The sequence below is a fragment of the Triticum aestivum genome, chromosome 5B (assembly GCF_018294505.1).
Source record: "Triticum aestivum cultivar Chinese Spring chromosome 5B, IWGSC CS RefSeq v2.1, whole genome shotgun sequence".
NCBI classification, from domain to species: Eukaryota; Viridiplantae; Streptophyta; class Magnoliopsida; order Poales; family Poaceae; genus Triticum; species Triticum aestivum.
In genome coordinates this window covers 340,113,202-340,121,341 of record NC_057807.1, presented here as the reverse complement: position 1 = coordinate 340,121,341, position 8,140 = coordinate 340,113,202, and the positions used below count along the sequence as shown (strand labels likewise).

The window sequence follows — 8,140 nt, the reverse complement described above, 5'->3', positions numbered from 1 at the left end:
TCTCGGCAAGTGGTTTTGCCGCTGCACTGAAACCGGATAAGTTTACCGGTACATACTTCAAGCGTTGGCATGGCTAAAGATCAATTGAGATACTCTCAAACACCATATTTGGATATTTGGATATTCGGACTGCACACCATCTCAAACACCATATGATCCTAGCGTATTGATTCGAAAGTCCAAAGGCATGGCTAAAGATCAATTGAGATACTCTCAAATCATTGGTTCACTGATGTACCTAGCGAGCGCAACGAGGCCTGACATCGCGTTTGCTGTGAGCAAACTGAGCCGGTTTGTTTCCAAACCGGGTGATGTACATTGGCATGCTGTTGAGAGAGTTATGCGCTATCTGAAAGGTACTATGAACTATGGACTTCACTATACCGGATACCCGTCGGTACTTGAAGGGTATAGTGATGCGAATTGGATCTCTGATGCTGATGAGATGAAGGCCACAACTGGGTATATGTTTACTCTTGGAGGTGGCGCTGTTTCCTGGAAGTCTTGCAAGCAAACGATCTTAACGAGATCGACAATGGAAGCAGAATTAATGGCATTAGACACATCTGGTGTTGAAGCGAGATGGCTTCGAGATCTTTTGATGGACTTGCCATTGGTTGATAAACCGGTTCCGGCTATCCTTATGAACTGTGACAATCAGACTGTCATCACCAAGGTGAAGAGTTCAAAGGACAACATGAAGTCCACCAAACACATAAGAATGAGATTAAAAGCTGTCAGAAAATTAAGAAACTCCGGAGTGATAGCGTTGGACTATGTCCATACGGCTAAGAATCTGGCAGATCCCTTTACAAAAGGGCTATCACGTGTTGTGATAGATAATGCATCGAGGGAGATGGGTATGAGACCCACATGAGTTGCCATGGTGGTAACCCAACCTATGTGATCGGAGATCCCGTGAACTAGGACCTGGGAAAACAAGCCAGTGGTGAACTGAGGAGAGTAACTATACTAACCCACTCCGTTGGAGATGCAATACTCTCGATACTGTATGGTAGGACGACTACGGTCTCAATGTGTTCCAAAGCTTATAAAAGCAAGATGCTATCCTACAGAGCGATCTTTGGAGGAACACACCTATATGAGCCCGACTGCTGGTCACAGTCTATGAGATTGGGGTGATCTCTAGTAAGCTCATGAATAGGCCAGGAGTGTGACTTATATGCTCCACCCGAGGGGTCAGCCTTCGGCAGCCTAGTACTAGTAAGACATGTAGTGAAACTTCTTTACGCCAAACTGACAATTCAAGGCATAGTCCATTGTTCAGTTGTGAAGGAGTGTAGCCACTTGTTCTAGGTGAAGTTCAACCTTAGCAGGTCTTTACTGAAACACTGGTATACCGAAACAGCAATTGGAACAGAGGACACAATGGGCCCTCGAGATCTGGTGGGGGATTGCTGAAATCTGAGATGGGCTCTAGGCCCATATTGCAATTTCTGAAAAATCTCTAAGGGCCCATGTGGGTTATATGGCACTAGGTGTGGTGGGAAGTTTAGTCCCACCCCGGAAGTGGAAGGAGAGTTGGAGTGGTTTATAAGGGTTTCTCTTCTACATGCTATTGGAGCTTGAGAAGAGAAGAGGCCCTCGCGCACTCCTCCTCCGCCGCCCGCCTCGCCACGCCACGCCTCGTCACGACGCGCCGCGGGTTGCGGGATTGAGCCGAGCCGAGCTCACACCTACGCGCTTATTTTTGCCAGTCACTAACGGAGAGTTTTCTGACAGCTGGGCCACGATCTGAGACGTCGGATCGTGGGCTGTCACGGACTCGGACGTGGGTCGAGCCCACGTCTCTCCACGCGGCTGCGCCTATAAGTATGCGGTGTATCCTAACCCTAGCCGCCACGAACAGATCACATCTGCTCACGCGCACGCCCACCGTCGTCCCTTTGCTGCTGCTGCCGCCGGTGACTCCATCCCGTCCGCCACGTACACGGTCGACGGGAGAGCAGGTCTCCGAAACCACGCCCTTCTGGTTCCTGTACGGGGTGAGGGGCGAATAGGTTTTTGGGCAGCGATTACGCGACTGCTCGCTTCCGATCGTCTACTTCCTCTACGTCCGCGTCGCCTTTGTCATCACCATGTCCACCGACGCCGACCGTGCCGCCGCCGAGAAAGCTGAAGCCGACAAGAAGGTCGCCGAGGACGCCGCTGCTGCCACCAAAGCCGCGGCCTCTGCGTGGCCTACTGGAGGGTATAACTCGTTTATCCCGCTCCTGATTATTTTCATATTAGCAGTACTAGCAGTATGTGTAGATTTGTCTACTGTTTGCTTAGTACGTGCATGTCTAGATCAGAGTCAGTACGTCATCAACTTAGTCAATGCCATGCTAGTGATTTACTCATGGATTAATTTAATCGAGAAATTGCCTATTTACTCAACAATCCAAAAACCTATTATGTGTAGGAATTTCTCGGCAAGTGGATGTTAAGACGGCTTTTCTAAATGGAGAGCTAAAGGAGGAAATCTACATGCAACAGCCTGATGGCTTTGTGATAGATGGTCAGGAAAGAAAGGTGTGTAGGTTGATAAAATCTTTATATGGCCTGAAACAAGCACCTAAGCAATGGCATGATAAGTTTAATACAACTCTGACATCTGTTGGTTTCGTTGTTACTTCGGGAAGGATCGTGCAGCTGAAGAATGTGCAGCATGTCCCCGCCATCAAGAAGAACCTCGTTAGTGGCTCCCTTCTATGTAGAGAAGGGTTTAAGTTGGTTTTCGAGTCTAATAAATTAGTTGTTACAAAATATGGACTCTTTGTTGGAAAAGGTTATGAGAGCGGAGGGATGTTCCGCCTTTCCCTCGCAGATTTTTGTAATAAAGTCGTGAACCATATTCATTCGAATGTTAATGAATCTGAAGTTTGGCATTCACGTCTTTGTCACATTAGTTTTGGTGTTATGACGCGGCTAGCCAAGTTGGATTTAATCCTGAGTTTCACTTTAGCCAAAGGTTCTAAGTGCCTTTCATGTGTGCAAGCTAAGCAACCTCGCAAGCCTCATAAGGCCGCGGAGGAGAGACACCTGGCACCATTAGAACTCATACATTCTGATCTTTGTGAGATGAATGGTGTGTTGACTAAAGGTGGAAAGAGATACTTCATGACATTGATAGATGATTCCACTAGATATTGCTATGTGTATCTGTTAAATACTAAAGATGAGGCTCTACACTACTTTAAAATCTATAAGGCAGAAGTTGAAAATCAACTTGAAAAGAAAATTAAACGAGTCCGGTCAGATCGTGGTGGAGAGTACTTCTCGAGTGAGTTTGATTCCTTCTGTGCGGAACACGGCATTATTCATGAGAGGACGCCTCCCTATTCACCCCAGTCAAACGGGGTTGCCGAGCGGAAAAACCGTACTCTAACTGATTTGGTTAACGCCATGTTAGATACATCGGGTTTATCCAAGGCATGGTGGGGGGAGGCTATATTGACGGCATGTCATGTCCTGAATAAAGTTCCGACAAAGGATAGTGAGGTCACTCCCTATGAGAAATGGGCAAAGAGAAGGACGACACTCTCGTACTTGCGCACTTGGGGCTGTTTGGCGAAAGTCAACGTGCCGATCCCCAAAAAGCATAAGCTTGGACATAAGACCGTGGACTGCATTAATTTGGGCTACGCTAAGAACAGCGTTGGCTATAGATTTCTAGTAGTGAAATATGAGGTACCTGACCAGAAGATCGGTACAATTATGGAGTCTAAGGATGCTACATTCTTTGAGGATATTTTCCCTATGAGAGATATGCAAAGCACTTCTAGACAGGAATCTGAGGAGACTCCTGAACCTGCCATCCCTATGGAATATTATGAACAAACACATGATGAAAATCCCGAGGAGGATGACGAGGAAACCCTTGGTAGGGGCAAGAGACAAAGGACTGCAAAGACCTTTGGTGATGATTTCTTCGTGTACCTCGTGGATGATACTCCCACTTCTATTTCAGAAGCGTATGCCTCTCCAGAAGCTGACTACTGGAAGGATGCGGTCCGTAGCGAGATGGATTCCATCATGGCTAACGGGACATAGGAGATCACTGACCGTCCCTATGGTTGCAAACCACTGGGATGTAAGTGGGTGTTCAAAAAGAAGCTTAGGCCCGATGGTACGATTGAAAAGTACAAGGCTAGGCTTGTGGCCAAGGGCTATGACCAGCAAGAAGAGGAAGATTTCTTTGATACTTATTCACCTGTGGCTAGACTGACCACCATTCGAGTATTACTCTTGTTGGCGGCCTCACATGGTCTTCTCGTCCATCAGATGGATGTTAAGACGGCTTTTCTAAATGGAGAGCTAAAGGAGGAAATCTACATGCAATAGCCTGATGGCTTTGTGATAGATGGTCAGGAAAGAAAGGTGTGTAGGTTGATAAAATCTTTATATGGCCTGAAACAAGCACCTAAGCAATGGCATGATAAGTTTAATACAACTCTGACATCTGTTGGTTTCGTTGTTAATGAGGCTGACAAATGTGTATACTATCGCCATGGTGGGGGCGAAGGAGTTATACTGTGCTTGTATGTTGATGACATACTGATATTCGGAACAAACCTCAAAGTCATTGAGGAGGTCAAATCGTTTCTATCTCAGAACTTTGAGATGAAAGACCTTGGTGTGGCTGATGTTATCTTGAACATCAAGCTAGATAATGAGGGTGGGATCACACTTCTGCAATCCCATTACGTTGAGAAGGTGTTGAGTCGTTTTGGATATTCGGACTGCACACCATCTCAAACACCATATGATCCTAGCGTATTGATTCGAAAGTCCAAAGGCATGGCTAAAGATCAATTGAGATACTCTCAAATCATTGGTTCATTGATGTACCTAGCGAGCGCAACGAGGCCTGACATGGCGTTTGCTGTGAGCAAACTGAGCCGGTTTGTTTCCAAACCGGGTGATGTACATTGGCATGCTGTTGAGAGAGTTATGCGCTATCTGAAAGGTACTATGAACTATGGACTTCACTATACCGGATACCCGTCGGTACTTGAAGGGTATAGTGATGCGAATTGGATCTCTGATGCTGATGAGATGAAGGCCACAACTGGGTATATGTTTACTCTTGGAGGTGGCGCTGTTTCCTGGAAGTCTTGCAAGCAAACGATCTTAACGAGATCGACAATGGAAGCAGAATTAACGGCATTAGACACATCTGGTGTTGAAGCGAGATGGCTTCGAGATCTTTTGATGGACTTGCCATTGGTTGATAAACCGGTTCCGGCTATCCTTATGAACTGTGACAATCAGACTGTCATCACCAAGGTGAAGAGTTCAAAGGACAACATGAAGTCCACCAAACACATAAGAATGAGATTAAAAGCTGTCAGAAAATTAAGAAACTCCGGAGTGATAGCGTTGGACTATGTCCATACGGCTAAGAATCTGGCAGATCCCTTTACAAAAGGGCTATCACGTGTTGTGATAGATAATGCATCGAGGGAGATGGGTATGAGACCCACATGAGTTGCCATGGTGGTAACCCAACCTATATGATCGGAGATCCCGTGAACTAGGACCTGGGAAAACAAGCCAGTGGTGAACTGAGGAGAGTCACTATACTAACCCACTCCGTTGGAGATGCAATACTCTCGATACTGTATGGTAGGATGACTACGGTCTCAATGTGTTCCAAAGCTTATTAAAGCAAGTTGCTATCCTACAGAGCGATCTTTGGAGGAACACACCTATATGAGCCCGACTGCTGGTCACAGTCTATGAGATTGGGGTGATCTCTAGTAAGCTCATGAATAGGTCAGGAGTGTGACTTATATGCTCCACCCGAGGGGTCAGCCTTCGGCAGCCTAGTACTAGTAAGACATGTAGTGAAACTTCTTTACGCCAAACTGACAATTCAAGGCATAGTCCATTGTTCAGTTGTGAAGGAGTGTAGCCACTTGTTCTAGGTGAAGTTCAACCTTAACAGGTCTTTACTGAAACACTGGTATATCGAAACAGCAATTGGAACAGAGGACACAATGGGCCCTCGAGATCTGGTGGGGGATTGCTGAAATCTGAGATGGGCTCTAGGCCCATATTGCAATTTCTGAAAAATCTCTAAGGGCCCATGTGGGTTATATGGCACTAGGTGTGGTGGGAAGTTTAGTCCCACCCCGGAAGTGGAAGGAGAGTTGGAGTGGTTTATAAGGGTTTCTCTTCTACATGCTATTGGAGCTTGAGAAGAGAAGAGGCCCTCGCGCACTCCTCCTCCGCCGCCCGCCTCGCCACGCCACGCCTCGTCACGACGCGCCGCGGGTTGCGGGATTGAGCCGAGCCGAGCTCACACCTACGCGCTTATTTTTGCCAGTCACTAACGGAGAGTTTTCTGACAGCTGGGCCACGATCTGAGACGTCGGATCGTGGGCTGTCACGGACTCGGACGTGGGTCGAGCCCACGTCTCTCCACGCGGCTGCGCCTATAAGTATGCGGTGTCTCATAACCCTAGACGCCACGAACAGATCACATCTGCTCACGCGCACGCCCACCGTCGTTCCTTTGCTGCTGCTGCCGCCGGTGACTCCATCCCGTCCGCCACGTACGCGGTCGACGGGAGAGCAGGTCTCCGAAACCACGCCCTTCTGGTTCCTGTACGGGGTGATGGGCGAATAGGTTTTTGGGCAGCGATTACGCGACTGCTCGCTTCCGATCGTCTACTTCCTCTACGTCCGCGTCGCCTTCGTCATCACCATGTCCACCGACGCCGACCGTGCCGCCGCCGAGAAAGCTGAAGCCGACAAGAAGGTCGCCGAGGACGCCGCTGCTGCCACCAAAGCCGCGGCCTCTGCGTGGCCTACTGGAGGGTATAACTCGTTTATCCCGCTCCTGATTATTTTCATATTAGCAGTACTAACAGTATGTGTAGATTTGTCTACTGTTTGCTTAGTACGTGCATGTTTAGATCAGAGTCAGTACGTCATCAACTTAGTCAATGCCATGCTAGTGATTTACTCATGGATTAATTTAATCGAGAAATTGCCTATTTACTCAACAGAAGATGAGTCAATGATCTTCGAGACATATTGACACAGTCTTCTCCTCAAAATAGGAGCAGGGCCACCACAATGATTCAGAATCACAAACATTGTAAGATATTCCTTTTCTTTTATAATTTATCCTTCCTTCCATAGGGTTCACTTCGTTAGGGATCGAAACGAAGTTCTGTTTGATTAACGACATATCGTCGTATTGTATCGTTGGTCCATGTGTCATGTAGCCAAACGAGACTCATGTCCATACTGCATTCGATTACTGATTTCAACATGTGTGCATGTCCTATATGTACGTGCGGTGTATGGCCATCGTATCATACCACATATTCGCGGTTAGGAAACTACCAATCTCGCAGTACAATGTATTTGATAAGTTAGTGGCCTCCAAGACATATTTTCATGTTCTTATCCTCAAAATCCAGGCAGGACAACCATACAGGTCCATAATCACAAATAATGTGAACTACAAGTTTTTTTCCTTCCTTTTTGCGATTTTCCCTTCCTTCCGTAAAGCTCACATCGGTGGGGATCAAAATAAAGTTCTGGATGATTAAACACAATGTCTAGATTTTTGGGTCATATAACTTGGGCTCACGCGACAGAGTACATCAAAGACCTTTTAGATAAGGATTGTATCTGAGTTCAAGATTAACAAGCTAGTAATTCACTCCCCCAAAAGAATTTACTGCTCTTAGCGCACACGCTGAAGTACGCTCTACTTTTCACGTTTACCATCCTTGCCCGTCTAGCTCAGTTGGTAGAGCGCAAGGCTCTTAACCTTGTGGTCGTGGGTTCGAGCCCCACGGTGGGCGATTGTGAGCTTTTTTTTTTTGTCAAGTACATCAAGCATTTTTACCAAAGCCACCGTCGCAGGCTAAGCCCGCGCATGAAGGGGGTGCGAGAACTGCAGCAATCTGAAGAAACAACACCCCCTCAAAAAGAAAAATCTGAAGAAACAACAACAAGCGATGGCCAGAACTGAAAAAGCAGCGGAGAAGAGAAATGTTGGCTCCATCCAAGGAATATTAGCTGCGCATGAGCGCTGGTGGCATCGTATCCAGCACAGCTCATGATGACAAGAGTTTTGTTTGTTGCCAGACTTGGTAGTGTCTCCGGCTTTTTG

General features: G+C 47.0%; 1 non-coding gene across 1 annotated transcript; it reads left to right on the top strand.

The window, feature by feature from the left end:
- Positions 1-7,756: 7,756 nt before the first annotated feature.
- Positions 7,757-7,829, top strand: TRNAK-CUU (transfer RNA lysine (anticodon CUU)). The gene has a single exon. It is a non-coding gene; the product is annotated as a tRNA-Lys (tRNA).
- The last annotated feature ends 311 nt before the right edge of the window (positions 7,830-8,140 follow it).